General features: G+C 39.8%; 1 protein-coding gene across 1 annotated transcript in view; it reads left to right on the forward strand.

Moving 5' to 3' along the window:
* NRXN3 (neurexin 3) overlaps window positions 1-19,209 on the forward strand; it is a 1,607,649-nt gene that overhangs the window by 1,061,304 nt on the left and 527,136 nt on the right. The window lies entirely within an intron of this gene.

Raw genomic sequence — 19,209 nt, forward strand, 5'->3', positions numbered from 1 at the left:
GTGTAATAAAGGGCAGGGGAAGAATAGCTGAGTGTAAGAAGGCAGAAAATAAAAATTAATAACCAGTGGCCATTATAAGCTGTTTTGGCAACTTCATGTTTGCCTGCATATCTGGTGGAATGACCAGATTATCACTAAAACTGCACATCTAATATTGCTAACTGCCAGAGAGGAAGGAAAGCATAAGACAAGACTAAGTTCTTGTATAATTTCTCCAGTAACTTCAATTCCACCATTTAGGCAAATGCTATTTCAGTTTAGGGAAGCAGGATGGACCTGCTTCCACCATACAGGTATGATGGGGTTTTACTCCAACTAAGTTTCTTTGCATAGCTATTGAAGGAAGAAATCTCCAGCTCTTAAAAATATATTCGTCTCTGAGCAGCTGCCTCTGAAAGGGGGATGTCTGCAGCTAAGGTAGATGCTTGCTGTAGTAAACTGCTCTTTGGAGGGAGCTTCGATATTTGTTTACTATGCCTTCCACTCCAGTGGTGAAGAGAGTAGAATCCCAGAGCCCAACTGCAGGAGCGGCCGTCCAGGGAGCAGGAGTGTGAACCAAACCAGGGGGCCCCTGCCCTGGCTTGTGTTTTGAAGACCTCTGTGATATGTAGACCCCATTTGGAATGTCAGTTCTTCCCACTGCCTCCTGGCTGTGGGCTTCTGCTCAGCGCTGTCTGCAGTGTTAAGTGGAAGCACGTTGAGAAAATGCCAACGCGCACTATGCCTCTTTCTGGCTCTCTCTTTAAATTTTATTTGATGGAGTTGTCAAGCCGCTCAGAGCGTGTACGGTTGGCGGAGGAGGGTGGTGGGAAAGAATGCTTGATCTTGATATGGTTCCTGTTTTTTCTGTGACTCCTGCTGGCTCCGATGTTGGCTTTCCAGAAAAAAAAAAGTAAAAATAAAAAAACTAGGACAAGAACCACCACCACCAAAAAAGCAATTTCATTGAAATATAAACTGTCAGCCCCCTCAGAGGAGAGAAGGGTGGGATTGTAAGGAGTGGGAATGTAAAAGAGGGTAGTGGGAGGTGGGGGAAGCCAGGCGATCACTAATAGTCATGATTAAAGACAGAGATGCTCAGTGATAATTAGCTAAATTTTGCTAATTGGTGTAAATAATCAGCAGGGAGACGATGATTATGTGACAGTTGGAGGTTATAGGCTGGCAGTGTCTTAATGTTTCCTGTTCAGGATGTAAAGAGTTAAAAGCAGCTACTGGGAGGCAATAGAATTTGCAAAGCAGTATTTCTCTGAAGTTCCTAAATCTCTCTCAGCTATAGGAATTGAACCTTGCACAGGTTAAACATGACACCTCTATTTGCTTCATTTCTTCAGGGATCTGTTGCTCAATACCCTCTAAATCTTTCACTTTCTGACTTCTCATCAGCCTGCATCTGATAAGATTCTGTGTGATGGAGAAAGAGAACAAAGAAAGTGAATGACTGGAGACCCCAGAAAAGGCCCCTAGATCCTGAATGCAGTGAGCCCAACTCTTCAGGATCCTCTTTCAGTCCTCAAGTTCTACCCCTTTGGTTTGGGGCTTATAAAGTGAATGCTTCTGTAGTAATTCAGCTCCTTGCATATATAATTTTTTTTTGAGCTTGAACTCAGGAGAAACTGCAGTCAAATAGATGCTCTGTTTTCTGGCTGTAATCCTACATCTACACTATGACATTCTGCATCTCTAACTGAAAGGAGACCTGACAGAGAGCTTTGCTAACACAACTCTCATTCTTACTTGGAGTACACTTGCTTTCTCCTAGTCTAAGACTAAGGCCTAGCTAACAGCAATTGTTTTTAATTTTTTTTTTTAATTGGGTGAAGGTGTGGCAGGAGGCATAATAGGACAAGACTAATGGTTGTTACTAATGGTTTCATGCCAGTCTTATTCCAGAGTTGAAGGCAATGGTCTCCATTGTCTGTCTGTGAAGAAGTAAATGTCCTTCAATTCTGGTATAAAGCCAAAACTGGAGCCATGAGTCCAAAACTCAAGAGTCCAATGCTCTTGGATTCAACAGAGATGTGTGTGTGTGTGTGTGTGCATGTGCACGCACGCCCTCCTCCCCTTACCCATTTCCTGAGAAGTCAAAAGTCTTCTGAGCTGGTCTGTCAATCAACTGCTGTTCACACACATCCTACCTTCCCCTACCATAATGCCATATAGGGCATATATCACACCAAGATAGATGATTAAAACAAAAATCCTCCAAATAGCTGATATTTTACCCATACCTGGTTTCCATCTTTAGAAAATTGATTGTTAAAGATCTACCTGGGGTGGGTGGGCAACGGTGGTTCGGTGGCAGAGCTCTTGCTTGCCGTGCAGGAGACCCAAGTTCATTTCCCAATGCCTGCTGTGCGAAAAAAAAAAAAAAAAAAAGGATCTACCTGGGGTCTTATCCTAGGGTAGAGAGGAGGAGCCTGAGCTCCTTTATGAGCTGTGGAGACTAAGACCACATATGCTTGGAGCCTTCTAAATAGTTTCAGGTTAGGATTGGGTCCCAGGTTAGAATTAACCCCATTCTTCACTGGAATCTAATAAACTTTCCTCCATTGGCCAATCCCTTCCCTCCACCCTCTGAATAGAATAGAATAGTCTGCTCTATCCAAGTCATTCAGTTAACATTTATTGAGTACATACTATGTGCCAGGCTATGTGCTTCCTGCTAAGGATGCAGAACTAAATAAAACCTTGTGGTGTTCAGCTAGGGATGACTTCAGAAGCTTTTTGATCAACTGAAAGATAAGTGCTTCTACATTTTAAAAAGTGGTGGGGATCCAGATACTAAACCAAATTAATTAAATCTGAAGAGCTGAATGTTCTTTATAAAATGCAGGTTTATGTTCTCTTATGCTATTCAAAATATGCCTCTAGTTATTTTTTTTTTATCCTCAGTTTTGTTGTCATACTTAAAAATCATGTTTATTAAAGTGCCTAGGTGGTTTAGTGGTATGGGACATATAAATACTAAAATATATTTGTGTACCAAATTCAAGTTTCATGAGGGAGTTGTGTATATTTTTCCTTCTTTTTTCCCTCTCTTTCACCTTTTAGAACTCCAGTGCACACATGCCTGGAAAATGCTTTAATATTTATAGTTTTAAAAAGGAGTTTTCTCTAGGGACACTGGTATACCAGGTATCTTACATTTTAATCCTCCTTAAAATAGAAGACTTCCAGCTCTGTTTTAATAGATTTCCAGCTCTGTTTTAAAAGGGAACACACCACAGTGTATTGGGAGGAAGATCTCTTGCTCTGAAGCCAGGGTCTGTGCTTAGGGTGAAACACGGTCTCAGTCCCATTAGAATCATCCTAACAGAGATGGCGATAGTGGTGGGTCTGCTTGTGGCATGTAAGCCAGGAGCACTTCTTGTAAGAAATTTGTCCTGGCTCGGTCATTGCCACAAAGACTTCACTCTCAAGTCTCTCCAGTCAAGGGCTTATTTTGCACTGATCTGTGGACCACTTTCTTCTGCTCAGCCAGCTGTTTTCTCACCACTTTCTCTCTCCTTCCTTCTCTGGATTGCGTATGCTGAATAATTCATGGTATTGGTTGACACATAAAATGATAAGATTTCTATGTTTTTGGCCTCAGTGATGGTTTCATTAAATTGTTTTCTCCTTCTCTCGCTCCTCTAGACACTTTTTTTTTTTCTTCTTAAAATGTAAACCTAAATGGTGGTTCTGATTCTTACCTTGTTCTTGAAAGACCACTGTGGGAGGATTGTAATGTCCCAGGGTAAGTTTGTGCAGGACTTTCAACGTGGGGGAGGGAGTGAAGTGGAAGGAGGGCTGCCATATCATAGGGAGAGGAGATGGAAGAATTGGAACAGTACTTCAGGGGGAAAAACTAAACTAAACAAAGTCATCCCTAAACTGTCTGAATGCTGTAATTCCATAGTGAGAACTTTATCCTTTTAGCTTCAGATTTTGAATCTGGAAGTGACAACATACTCCATCTTACATTTTAATGAATAAATATTTCAGGTCTCAGAAAGCCTACTTACTAGGACCCTACGTGATCTGGGAGGGAGGCAAATCTCTGAAGATGAACTTCAAACTAATTTATACTTTTTCCCCTCCTGGCTCTCAATAATTGGAAAAGAAGTGAAGTTTTGTTCAGTGAATACATGCGGAACTCAAACTTTCACAATGGAAAAGCAAAGCCTTCGGTAACAATAGTAGCAATTTACAAAATTGATAAGATGGTGCCTGAAGAGGGAGAATTCTATTTACATATGTGGGAAAAAGAACAATAAGTTTAGTGAAAATTTGTGTTTGCTTTCCTCTCAGTGTGCCTTCTGTGACAGAGTGCCAGAGCTTTATGGACCTGTAGAATAATTCTGTCCGACTATGGTCACGTGTTCTGCAGACAAATTCTAGTGTCCACACTGGGACACTCTCTCCTTTTAGACCTTTGCCATGCCAGGCCACACATCCGCAGCCTGTCTTTTGTCCTCCTTTATGAACTACGGTGTCTTATTTTTTTCCTTTTCTCTGACGCCCACCAGCAGTTCTTCACATCTCCTCTAGTGCAGAAAAATAGGTGAAATTAGTATAAACAAGTACTTTCCTTTGGTAGTTGAAAAATACATCCTTTAAAAAGGTGTGTCACTTCCGTTATTTTTCTGTTGGGTTTTTATTTTGTGAAAGTACATCTTGAACTATAAATATGAGATTGGTACCCTGTCTACTTTGTGATGTGGTCATGGTGCTTAGATAAGATTGAGGAAATGGGTTATGAATTATAAAGCCCTAACTGTTTGATATCCCAAGCAAAGTCTTAAACGCTGTGGAAAGGGAATTAATCATTTGTTTGGTTTCTGTTTTCAGATACTTCTGAAAAACGATGATGAAAATGTGTACCGATGAGAATGGCAGGTGAATGATAATGAGGTCCTAATGGACAGTGGGGTGCTAAGTGAGGGGGGAACAACCAACTCTGGGAGTTGGAGTGGAGGAAATAGGCTCCAATCTTTGTTCTGTCACTTAGGAGCTTGGTGAACCTAGACAAATCGCTTGGCCTAAGACTCACTTGCTTCATCTCTAAATTGGAAATAGCAATACTTGCCATACATTATAGGCTTGAATGGGGGATTGAGCAGGTTGTGCTTTGTACACTGTAAACCACAGTGTTAGGGTTAAATATTTTATGATAAAGATTTTAATGGTGATGTTGTCCTCTTTGAATTCCTTGAACAAAGTTGAGCTTCAATATAAAATCATTTGCTAGTTGGTAGATTGAGGTTAAAAGTCATATATATATATATATATATATATATATATATATATATATATAGTTCTCTACATTTCCCTATTTATAGCAACACTTTTGCATCCAAAGGCTTTCTTCATTTATATACCACTTATTGGGGGGAAATGTAGAAGAGAAAATATTAATGTTTGGCACTGGAAGAAGAGAGCATGTGTGCTCTGATTGCGACTTTTGGTAACTGTCTTCTCAGGTAGAAATCCATTCCAGGCAAATTTTAGACTGATTAACAAATTATTTAAACAAAACAACCATGTATAAGTTTGAAGATGTGATGAAGTGCAAGTGGAGAGACCTTCCAGAAAGATTCTGAGATCATTTTGAAAGTTCAAGAGTAGGGTCCTGTTTCTAGCAAACTTATGCATAATGCAAGCGTTTCCTATATAAATGCTCAGTATCCATTGAAAACTATATTCCTTCATCTAGTTTATACTAGGGAGAAACAGATCATTTTTTTTAGGGCAACTGTTTTCAGATCCAGAAATGGATAACTTCTTTAAATGTCATATCTGATCCCTTCACCTACCAAGGCTCAAAAGTTACAGAGGAGAGGTGAGTCCACTATTATGTCAGAACCTTCAGAACTGACTTTGTTGAGCCCATGTTTCAATCCAAAATTCTTATGGACAGGACATGGTGCTGAGTCATTGATTTTACTCCTAGTTTTCTACCTGCCCAAATCCATGACTTTGGATGTGATGTCATGTTTTTTTAATTTTTACTTTGTTAATCTTTTAACTTTTAGACATTTTACTGGGACATCTTCTTGATCTTTTAACCTATCTTTTTTCTTTTACCTGTAGTTTTTTTGCATGACATGCAAATGTGTATGTGCCTTAATACTGAAGCTGGGAAAATTTACTTTTTATTTCTTTTTTATTTGTACAGAGAGAGAGAGAGAGAGATTTCAGTGGGATGAGCTCTCAAAATATTTCCCAGCACTAAGACTGCATGAGTCTCTGATTCTTATGTCTTTAAAAACACCACTGTGTATCTTAAACCTGTCTGGGTTGAGCAGAGCTGCCAGTGTTTTATGGGTCTCTTTTCTTGACTATCATAATCACTTATGCCAAAGCTACCAGCCAGGTTTTCTCTTTTCCCCTTTGACAGAAGCGGCACACTGAGATATTCTAAAGCTGGTAATCCTACTTCACCATAAAGTCACGCTGAGACAGGAGGAATGCAGCTTTTATTTAAACATACCTTATTAATTTTAGAAAGGAGCTCTGCATTTTGTTTAAAACTGCGCTGCTGTGTTCTGCCATATCAGGGCAGGGGGCAGGATAGAAACTGTGTTTATTAAGGACAAGTGTTTTGTTTTTTTCTACTTAGACTTAGAATTTTGAGAGAGACTTCCTTAGATCATACCTCCAATCCAGAATAGACAGTTACTGTGTGCTGGCGATGTTCAAAAGCATTGCATATATGATTTCACTTAATCCTCACAATCCTTTGAAGTTAATAAGGTTATTCCAATTTAGAAAATAAAATCACTGACACTTGGTGAGGTTAAATGGCTTCACAGAGTCATATGGTGGTAGAGCCAGGGTTCAAACCCAGTTCTGATGACCAAGTTCTTGGGCTTTCTATTATATCACGCAGTGCGTCACCTCAAAAAACAGCAGGAAACAAACACAAGCTCTTTTGCGAGGACTAGAGAACACAGGTTAATAAAACATTCTGATTAGCACAGTTACCACATCTTTCCAAAGTATCTACATGAGTGCCTGGTTCATAATAAGTATGTGAATGTTTACGTGGCCGTCAGAATGACAGTAATTAACAGTAATCAAAAAGAGCAGACTGACCAAATAGGTATGCGGGCTGTGAGATTTTGAATGAATGAATAAATTATTAGGTGCCAAATGACTCCAGTGTCCTAGAGTCTAGGAATGGTAGTTTATAAGGGCGAAGAAGGTCAGGAGAAGTCACGCTGCCCTTAGAAGCACACCAACAGGCTCTTAGAATTTCAGGGAGCTTGGGGATCACGAGACCCTCTGGTTTTCCAGATGGGCAAGAAGGAATTGCCCAAGGGTATCTTGTCAGTGTCAGAATTGTTAGGAGCCCAGGTAGCATGACTGCGAGTCTGTCCTATTTTTTTTTTCTCTACTGCCAAAATTCTCACTCCTTCGAGATCCTTCCTCAAACCACAAAATGCCCTCCCACCTCCCTTTCTGCAGAGCAAGCTCCTCTTAACAAGATTAAGTCTTGCAGGCACAGATTCTGCCAAAATTGGACTTTCTTAGCCTTCTGTAAAGATTAATTTTTCATGAGCCTCCTTCTCAGAGGTGCCTGCAGGTAGGTAGGGTTTCCTGATATATGATAAGGCTTCCTCTGGAGGAGAGATGCCAGTCTAAAAAAATGCCCAGATTTAGGGTTTCCTCCAGGGGGCACTTCATGTCCTGGTTTGGGTTTGTACCAGAAAGAGAGGAGAAATGCCCTGTGTATTCGTCTATCTCTGTTCTCCAGCTGGAAATCCCCACTGAGCTTTTCAAAGACCGAGCACCAGCCTCCACCCTATATGAATGCAAAACCCCTAGAAACCAGAAAGCCACATTTTCTGAGATATTGTCCTCACCCGCACTTTTTAAAAAATTGTTTTGAAATAGTCTTCTCACCCTCCCGCCTCATTAAAACGTAGCTGTGTATACTCCTCGGTGACTTTCCCCCAAACTATGAATCTCAACTGTTTCTGAGGCAGTCTTTCAGAATTTGAATATAATTACACGCTTTGGGCACCAATTTTTGCTACATAAGAAACTAATGGAAATGATCTGCCTGTTCCTGTAGTTTACAGATTATATGCCTCAGAACTGGGGATATATATTTAGGCTGCTTTTCTGTGTGGCATATTAGAGTGAGAATGAACTCGGGGTGAGCCACTGTGGTTGCTAGGCAGTAGACCGAGACAGAGCATGATATTAAACTGAAACAGTGCTGGGGTTTTACTTAACAACTATTTGCTTTGTGCCCTTTCTCATTTGATGTTCTTCTAGAAGGAATTTGGGTGGAGATAGCAGGATCTGGCTATCTGCAGAGATAGCCAAATGATTCCGCAAAGTGAAATGAGTTTTTCTTTTTTTTTTTGTATGCTGTATAGCAGGGGTCACATTTCATTCTTTTTCCTTATGAGTATTCCATTATTGCAGCACCATTTGTTGAATTTTTGCTTTGTTCGTTTTGCTTGTTTGTTTGTTTTTTGGAAGTGCATGGGCTGGGAATCGAACTCGGGTCTTCTGAATGGCAGGTGAGAATTCTACCACTACACCACCCTTGCACCCCCCTGAAATGAGCGTTTTTTTAAATAATTGAATTTACTGCATTAAGGGGCCATAGAGAACTGTTCTTATCACAAGGAGGCAGGGCTTGTGGAAGTGCATAGGTTTGGTTGACACATCTTCAGAATAGGTACGATGACTAGCAAAGTGGGACTGGCTTTCTCAGTCTGGGCTTCGTCTCAGTGGCTCCGGACAGCAGGCACCCTGGTTGAAAATACGAAATGTGCTTCCACAGCCTGTTCGATTCCTGCTCTCAAATCCCAGACTCGAGTGAACATGTAGTGATAAGTAGCCAAAACTTTGGGGCTTTTTTATAATTAATGACTAATGGAGTAACCAGCAGTTTTCAATTGCTATGAAACTTGGCTTGGGTAAAGGTCTAAATGGTGCATGAAAAACAACTAGATTACAGATAAAGCAAGATCCCTTTAGAGTCCCTTATATATGTATAGGGTCTCTTGGGATCAACTTTAAACAGATTTCCATTCCAATTATTTTAAATGTTTTCATAGGCAATTAAAAGGTTAAATCTCAGCTGTTGGGGAAATCTGACCTGCTGAATCATTTGAGTGCAGGGATTGCGGAGAGCTGTGGTCAGGGGAGGCCAGGTTTTATTGTATGTCTCTTTCCCTGAACCAGTTTCTCTGCATCATTGGATGGGCGTCTTTTAGCATCTGCCTGTGCTAAATTCAATCTTCTCAGACAAAAAAAATCCAAGAAAAGACGCATCTGTGCTTTCACAAGAAATATAATCTCTAATTTACACTTTACAATGACAATGGTAATAAAAAGTAATAAGATTTCAGTTTTGTTTTTTCTTCTTTCAATGAGTCTGACAGTATTTCTATTTTTTTTAATCTCATTTAAATCTCCTGTGAGACAGGTAAAGTTGTTTTTCCATTTTACAGGGGCAGACACTGAGGCACAGAGAGGGAGGGGCACTTGCATACGGTTGTGCAATCTGTGATTAGGTATCTAACCAATTTGAATTCAGACCTGTGGCTCTTAACATCTGCCCATGAAATTTACTGAAATGTTTATGCAGTATTACCTGGGATGATACACAAAATTCACAGATCAGTTTTCTCAAATAGAATGCCTGCCAATTTTTAAAAGGGTTTTCTATGTTCTACCTAGAGTCAGAACTGTGAATATCTTCTAAACTTGATAGCTAACATTTTGTATGCGCCTACTTTTTGTCAGGTTCTGGGCCAAATACTTTAGCGTATCTCATTTAATCTTTACCAATGATGGTTCTTCAAGACAAGTACTATTCTCATCATGAATTGCAGAGGAAAAAAAGTGAGCCTTTGAGATTTAAGGAATTCACTCAATCCTTGCAGCTAATAAGCGGTTAAACCATTGCATCTGTTGAACTTTAGGTAAGTTTGAGAACAACTGATCAGAATGTGTCCCTATATTCACAAGTCCTAAATATTACAGGAAATTGTATGTGCTTTCTGAAACAGCCTTTGGAAACTCCGGTCAGTTTCAGAGTCAGCTGGCAGGGAATGGTTTCATATTCAATTGAGGGTCCAAGAGAGAGGAACGCCTGCATTGGCAGAGAGCGTGCTGGTGACTCACCCACATCATTTTTTCATTCACTGTAAGAATCTCCTTTATTAGGAAATTTAGCTTCCAATAATGACTATAACCTTTCTCTTCAACTTAAAATTTTAGAAAAACCACCAAACCTTTCTGGTTTTAGTTCTCTCACCTGTGAAATAGGGAATTGATCATGAACTGACCTTCCAGATTTGTCTTGGTAAGTTCAATCTTCATCTTGCCATCAGTGCTGAAAGGCAAAATTTTGATGATTTCTAAAATACCTCTTCAGTCCTCTAAGATTCCCTTTGACACCAATTTTATTCTTGGTCCTTCATACATATGGAAGCATGGCATCAATTAGGAAGGTAAAACTAACAGGAAATATTTCAAGAATGGGAATGGTTTTTCAATTTAGGCAAGTATGTGTCTGTGCCTGCATGAATGGGTGAATGTGTGAGCCTGAAAAATGATGCCACGTAGAGGCCTTGACAGCAATCCAATTGTTTCCTGGTCTGGAATGTAAAGATCAGACATGAGGACCAAGATTGCTGTGTATTATAGATGTAGGGATGTTTCAGAACTTGCTTCTTACTGCTCTGGTGTCTTTTGTCAATGCGTAGTTATCATGGGCTCATGCCAACATGGCAGTAATAATCTGAGAGGAAGACAGTGCCTGAGTGAGGAGGAGCCCTAGTCCTCTATAGCCAACCTCGCTCTTTGAGATGACTCTTGGTTTTTCCATGCCACAGAGCCATTTTTGTTTGCCTGTGTCACAACCCCATCATTTATCAGTTATTCAGGAGCTACTAGATTAACTATTACATTAAAATGTCCAGAGAATTGAGATAGTGATTATTCCCCTATGACTGGAAACCCAATAACAGTAACTTGGAAATAGACTCACAACCCCAAATGTTCTGATGAAGGACTTTCACTGGACTCCAAATCTGCTTTACATTTGTCCAATCACCAAAAGCTGGACTTGGAAGGAGTCTTTAGAGAACTTTTCCCATTATATTATTTTTCAGATGAAGAAACTGAAGGTCGGGGAGTTTGTGAATTGTCCCCAAAATACATTATTCAAATTAGGGGCAAGTTGAGGCTAGAACCCAAGTTTCCAGTTTCTCTGCTTAGTCTTCCTGTAATTCTCCACCAGGTTACTAGTTAAGCTTTCCCGGTGCTGCCTGCTTTGCTGTGGGCTGCAAGGTTGGGATTTTCTCAGAGTACAATTTGAGTAACAAATAGCACAACAAGGTGTGGGGAGCAGTGTGATAGGCAGGACACCTCCAGCATTGTTTCCCTTCATTGCCATCACAAGCACAGTACCCACTCCGACCCAAGCATGTTGCTCCCTCACAGGGTCCCCCACGTTCTCTCTGCCCCAGCAGCCTAGAAGGAAATTCAGTATGCTGCAGTTCAATCAAACTGTTTGATGAGAGCTTTTGAGCCTAATTACATGGAAGGTTTCATCTAGTGAAAGGAAAGAGGAAAGAGAAAGGGAGAAATTAAATTGAAGTGTAAATCAGTCAAGGGCTTAGATCCTGCGCTTTCTTTCTTTTTAATCAAGAGCAAAATGAGAGGAGAGTTTTAAGGATCATCACAAGATACCATTAACTACCCAAGGAGCTCTTGATTGAAGATGGTTTGTCATGAAAAGAAAAGTGTACAACCTATCCAAAAAAGGAAATGTCTGAAGGTTGTGCTTCGGTTTAGAAAGAAATCACTGGGGGATGGGGTGGGGGTGCGGGGTGGACAGGCCAGTTTGTTTGTCTGTGTCTGGTTCATCTTTATTCTCCTAAATGGCTAGCACATCTCCTTGCACACATTAGGTGTTCAATAACTATTTAAAATAAATAGTATGATAATTAAATAATATGTAACTGGTATAATGATGTAGTACGTAGGAAAGTATATATGTTTTCCATTCACTCAATATTAGATACTGCACCTGAAATCATTATTCGAAATTTGGTCAGTTTCTCCTTATGGTTAACATAGGTTGGGTATATCCCTCTGAAATTACCTTCTATTTGTGGAATATTTTAATGTTTTTAGAGAAAATTAATGAACTCTTTTGATCATCACATGTGGTATGAGTATTTGTCCCATTTTGTTTTTTAGCTGATGTACTAAAAACTAAAGATGCACAAATGACTTGCCAAAAGTCATTCAACTATTAAATGACAGAGCAGAAACTCAAATCCAGCTTCTGTCTGCTGTATCACCCTGTATGACCTAGTAGCTTAGGTAGAATCCTGGGCTTTCCATTATAAAAAGAATAGTGGGAGAACAGCAGAGAGAAGCGTGTTGGCAGGAGAAATGGATAGAACAGAGAAGGTGAGACACACCTTCATTGGACCTCACACTGAATTGTTCAGTACTTAGAATGAGCAATGCCAGACACTGGGCTATGCCCTGCAGTGGACAATTGAAACATGATCCCTTCCTTCAAAGGCTTAAAGAGTGGCTATGAATTCCTTAAGGTGAACCTTAAATCTATCTTTCCATCCCCACAGCATCCCTAGCCATATCATCTGAATGGTTGCAAAGAACTTTCTTAACAGGTTCTCCTAAATCCCACTTGCCCCTCCTGCCCCTGCTCCACACACCACTGCAGCCCCCCATCTGAAGAAACCCATCTGATCATGCCACTCTCCCGTGGGCTCCTCTTTGCCTACAGGATGGAGTTCAGAAAATCTTGTCTCACTCTCTGCATCTAGAACAAAATCTGAACCCCATACCAAGGCCTTCATGGTCTGAAACCTGCTTATCTCTGACTTCATCCCTAACGTGATCTTTGGCTAGCTTGGCCTTCATTTTTGTTATTTTCCTTTTGTATTATCAGTTCCTTCTTCCCAGAATGTTTTCCTCTCGATTGCCACGTGGCTGGCTCCTTCTTTGCAGGCTTCTTCTCCAGTATCTTCTCAAGAGCCCTTCCTTAAATGACCCCTCTAAATACCACTCTTTCAGTCACTATTCAGCATATTACCTTGTTTTCTTTTCACAGTAGCACATATTACTCCCTGATACCTCCTTATTTGGTTACTTATTTAGTTTCCTTCAACCTGTTAGAATGTAAACTCCTAAAGTAGAAACTACATCTGTTCTGTTTATGACTATATCCTCAGTGCCTAAAATAGTTACTAACATAGAGTGAGTTTCCACAAACCTATGTTGAATGAATGAATAATTGGTGTATATGTTCTCCTACTGTGTGATTCCTACTTAGCATTTTAGCCTCAGTACTTACTAGGTCCTTTCAAAACTCCGTGGTTTTAGAGTACAGTATATTGTTCTCTTGATTGAATTTCTCTCTTGTTTGGTAGACTTCTTCCCTCTCACAGTTCAGCTTGCTTGATAGTATCTGGTCTGCAAAGTCTTCCCTACCTCCCATAGGCACAGTTTCTCAGTCCTGTGTTTTTTGTCTCCATAAACTTTTTTAAACTCCATAAAAACAAAAAATTTTCTCATTGATTGATGAATCATTACATGTATATCAAGGCTCCTACTATGTTCTCAGCATTGTTGTGGGTGCATGGTACATAAATGTGAGTAAGATTTAGGCTCAGCCTTTAAGAGGCTCGTAGCTCACTGCCATTTTTTTTTTCTTTTTTGCATGGGCAGGCGCCGGGAATTGAACCTGGGTCTCCAGCATGGCAGGTGAGAACTCTACCTGTTGAGCCACTGAGACCCTCCCTCTCACTGCCATTTTAAACATATAATATAGAATTGTTATTACTTATTGATGGTGATTGTTTTCCTCAGTAGATTCTGACTTCCTTAAGCTAATGAATGAGTTATTCATCTCTATATTTCAAGTGACCGACATGGTTCGTGTTTTATAAAAGGTGCTTGATACTCATCAAAGAAAGACTCTAGTGAACAGGTTGTAGAGGTAAAACATAAAGTATTTTAATGCATGTTAAAAATGGCAGATGTGATGAAATTGATTTAAACTGCTGAGGAAGTTTGGAGGGGAAAAAAACATCATAACCAATTAGTCATTAAAAGGCATTTGGTGGAAGAGGTAAACTTTACATGATGTTTAAGGGGGTGCAAAGATGGTGGAATTCTTGCCTGCCATGTGGGAGACCTAGATTCAATTTCCAGTCCATGCACTTCTCAAAAAACAAACAAACAAGCAAACAAAAATTCAACAAATGGTGTTGCAATAATGGGATACTCACATGGAAAAATAATGAAATGTGACCCCCGCCATACAGCATACAAAATATATAAATAAATAAAAACTTTGCATGGTATTTTGAAGACTAGTCTCCATAGGCATGTGTGAGAGAATGTGGAAAGTATTTAGGAAAAATAAATCAAGGATCAGTCACCCAATTTACTGAGCGATGGGCACGTAGGGAAATGTTGTGAGAAGGGGCTGGCAAAGTATGTTGGGGCTCTTTGATGGAGGACAACATGGAAACTCTCCGCCAGTGATTACATTAGAGCTTTCTATAGGAGGCTAAGGAATTACTGAGCCTAATTTGTAGGTGTGGGTGCCAATGAAGTTGTTTTGTTTTGTTTGAGAAAGAAAGTTGCAGGAGAGTGTTGTTATCTTTTCATACCTTAAATCTGGTCAGGTAACAACACTCTTGCTTAGAGAGCAAAGCAAAAACAAACAAGCAAATAAATAAAAGCCTCTTTCTTCACAGGCTTCCCAGTGCCATGAAAATAAAGACTCTTTGATAGGGTCTAATAAAGAAGTTCTTTGCCTGGTCTGGCCTCTTTACTTGTTCAGTTACCTACAAGGCTTTCTGCCCTCTTTGCTCCAGCCCCCTGGCCTTCTCCCAGCCACCCCCAGACAGTCCTATTTGCTTTGTACCAACTTGCCTTTGTTAATTCCACTTAAGCTCTTTTCTCCCACTTTCCTGGGTTAACACCTGCTCAGACTTAAGGTTTCCACTCTAGTATGTCAGTTCCACTTTGTGCTCTTTCCTGTGCCTTGAGAAATCCCAGATCCTCAATTATAGGACCTCATAACATTTGGAAGCTCTCCCTTGTTGTGCATTTCACAGTTTCTGCTTTACATTTGGCTGTGAAATCATTTGACTAATATCCATTTCCCTCAGTGGATTATAAATTCCACTGGGGTCAGAAATAAAGTTGCCAGATTTAGCAAATAAAAATACCAAACACCTAGGTAATTTGACATTCAGATAAATAACAGATTTTTTTTTATTATTGTTTAGTATAAATATATCCCATACAACATTTTGGACATACTTATGCTAAAAATTTATTTGCTTTTTATCTGAAATTCAAATTTAACTGAACATTTGGCATTTTGTTATGGCAACTTTAGTTAGAGACTGCATCTGTTTTTGCTCTTGGGGGTACAACAAACAGACAATCATTAAACATTTGATGAATGAATAAAAGAAGTTTAAAAAAAATGTTCTGACAGTATCCTGTAAGGTGAATTGGTTTGACAAGAAACTGGGTATGTAAGGAGTTATTAGCAAACTGTTGAAATTGTCAGAGGTAAAGGTAATGAGGAAGCAAATAGGTTGGTGGCATGGAGGCTGGAAAATGGAAATGAGTAGAAGGAATATTTTGAAGTGGGTATCAGAATTTCCACAGGTGTAACTGAGTAGCAAATTAACACCGTGAGGAATTAGGGAAAAGAGCCATTTCAAATTACTAGTGATCAAGGTCACAAATAATTGTAAAAGACAAGAATAAATATAACTACTTTCTTGTAATAATGCTTTACAACTTTTAAAGTGCTGTTTGTATGCTCTAGATCCTTCCCCTTCGTAGCAGAGGCTCGTTTCTAAAAGATGGCTATTTAATTATCATTTCTCTTTGCAAATTCAATTACATTTCCCAATCAAACTAGTTTATTGGTTCAGAGATGACTGTTTTCATTTCTGTGCATTTTTAATGAATTCCTTTTACTTAAGCGCCACATTTTTCTAAACTGAAGCCTTTATTTCTGAAGCACCAGGTAATTTTGTATTCAGTGTAATAAACCTCAAATGCGTCTATATCAGTATAGAGCTGAATTTTTATCCACCAGGTTTTCTAAAAATGGCCTATAACTGGCCCATAATGAGCTGGCCAGCCAGAGGCTAATTTCAGTGGTATTTCTTCCTGATGCCAGTACAGGTAGAGGCAGATAAGTCACAAGCACCTTCCCCAGATAATAAAGATGCAATTCCAATCATTCAAGTTTGTGTTGAAAGCAGATCTTTTCATTCCTTATTTTTCAACGAGTGCTGAGTGTAGCTCCTTAGCCTTGAGCTACAGGGTGCAGAGGACCCTGTATTCTTAACTAGATGGGTGAACCGAGATAGTGGTTGACATTTGCTCAGCTGCTGATGCAGAGATCTTGAACATTTTTTTCCTCTGCACATACTTGACGGCAATCTGCTATTGCAGATCAGGTATGATGAGTGAGTGATTGAGTGAGACAAAAAAAAAAAAAAAGGCAGTATAACCTATAACCTAGCATAATTTAGCTGAAGGAGAAAAGGTAAGCTTTATAACACCACACCTTAGTGTGAATGGTTTCTGAGCAAGGTACTCTGGACTAGAGATCAGCAAAAATTTTCTGTAAAGGGCAAGATATAAATATTTTCAACTTTGCAGTTCATACCCTCTCTGTCTCAATTATAGCTCCTTAACTTTGCTGTTGTAACGTGAAAGCAGCCACAGACAATATGCAAATGAATGAGTATCACTATGTTGCAATGAAACTTCATTTACAAAGCAGGCAGGCCAGATTTTCTGACCCTCATTCTAGATTTAAGTGTCTTATCTGAAAATGGCAATAAGAATACCTTTATTGCAAGGCTGGGTAATTAAATAACTTGATATACATGAAGAATCCAGCATGGAATTTGACACAAATAGTTTTCAGTAAATGGTAACTGGTAGCATGACTATAATAAATGAATAGAACTTTAGAGCTGCAAGGAATCTTGGAGAATCAAAGACAATTCCCTCCTTTTGAAAGATGCCTAAACAGAGGATTAGAAAGATACAAATCTGTTTCCTCCTGGTCCTGTGCTTATCACGGTTGTTCAAATGCTCAGTAAATATGGCATCATAAAGCCAGATCATAGCTTGAGGAATGTTCAAGCATTGATTCAATTCGAATGCATTGAATATCAAACATGTATAAGACACAGTGCTATACATTATGAGTGGTACAAAGATCAATAAAATTCTTGCCTTTGAAGATCTAACAGCTCATAGTTACCCAAATAACTACAATGAGGTAAGAAGTGACAAGTATCAAAAGACTGAGTATCTCTTGTGTACCAAACTCTATGCATAGATGCCTTATATGGGTTACCTCATATCATGCCCTCAATTGTCTAGTTTCCAGCATTTTAACCTTAAAGGCACCAAGGCTCAGAAGTTAATTTGCTGAAGATCAAGAGTTAGTAAATACTGAAGCAAGGATTTGAACTGTTTCTCAGATTGCACAATCTGCTTTCTCCCAGCCACTGGGGAAGACCTCATGGATGAACTGTGGTTCAATTAGCTATTGCTGCATAACAAACTACCCTAAAACTGTGTGTCTGAGGCAATGATTTTATTTGCTCATGATTCTGTGGGCCAACAGTTTGGGCTGAATCAACTGGACTGTTCTGATGACCTCACATGGGGTCCCTCCTGTGGCTGCATGTCTGGCACATTGATAAGGCTGGTCTAGATGGTCTTGCTCACATGTCTGCTCATTGATTCTGGCTGTTGGCCTGGGGGTTCCCATCTGGCGTGGTTTATCTCTACTCCCTATGACCCCTGTTCCTTTCTTTGGCTCGTCCTCGCTTCTTCACACTGTGGTCTCAGGGCTGCATTCTAAGATAGTGATCAAAGACACAGCACAAAATGCTGCGAGCTTGGAAATCCTGCAATAACGCTTCTCTGCATCTATTGGTGAAAGCAAGTCTTGGTGACAGTCCAGATTCAGTGGGCAGAGAAATAGGTCTACCTCTTAGTAAGAAGAGTAGCAACGTCACATTACATAGCGGTGGGCACCCAGCATTGGGAGGAATACTTCGAGGTGTATTTGCAAATATTCTATCACAAAGTGACAACAGAGCTAGACCTTAAAAATATAAAGATTTGGGAAATGTGGAAATTGCTGGAGAAGGGGTTAGAAACAATAGTATTGGTTCAAATTAGTGGAGAGTGGGGTCACACACCTCTACTGTCTCACCTGGGAAATATCCTCCTGCCTGTGCTCTAATGAGAGCATCGCTGTTATTATCTGTAGGGACATAATTTCAGGGGTAGTTTCCACAATACATGATACATCTAACTTTTCAGAGGATTTTATTTTCTATTATATCACCTTAAATATACTTTATTTAATATGTTTTGTTGCATTTTATCTCTCATGGAGAAAGAGCAAAGTGACCCCTCCTTCTCTCTCTCTGCCATTCGACCTCCTCATCACAGCAAAGCAAAGTTCCTAGCTCACTTTCCAGAGTCAATCATGTGGATGTCTGTGTGGTTGTGGCTACCATTCTGATGCTGAAGATGAGAGTTTGAGTTTATGATGGAAAGGAAGAAAGAGGAGAAATTTTATATCATCAGCAGCTGTCTTACCCATCATTATTAAAATGGGTTGTGGACACTGCAAAGCCACTCTGAACCTCTGGTCATAAAACTAATAGGTGCCACTCAACCTAGGCAGCTCATATTGCTGCCTGAGAGCTGTCATCCTGGTGGTTATTGCAAAAGGAGAAGGAGTCTCCTATAGGGAACACAGCAATCATTGTGTAAGAGAAGTGAAACTGAAAGAAATAGATTTTTCTATTAGCTTCAAATCGAACCTTTGTGCATCATCCCTTGGCGGTGTCAGATGTCTGATTTTCTAAGGCAGTGTTCGACCAAATAATTCATACTTCCGGAGGACAATATAGGATTAATATCCGTGGGCTTGTGTATTGTTGTTTGTGTGTTTGTGGGAGGATGCGTGTGGGTGTGCATATAGGCGTATGTGTATGTGTGCACGTGTGTGATGAGAAACTATTTGGCTCCTCCTTTGAAGCCTTGGAGCTCGCTATGTGTGGTGTACATGTAAGCACTGCATCTGAGGACTTCAAGCTGGACAAAGGGTACTGAGATGTAATGTTAAGAGGGAAG

This window comes from Tamandua tetradactyla, chromosome 12, assembly GCF_023851605.1.
Source record: "Tamandua tetradactyla isolate mTamTet1 chromosome 12, mTamTet1.pri, whole genome shotgun sequence".
NCBI lineage: Eukaryota > Metazoa > Chordata > Mammalia > Pilosa > Myrmecophagidae > Tamandua > Tamandua tetradactyla.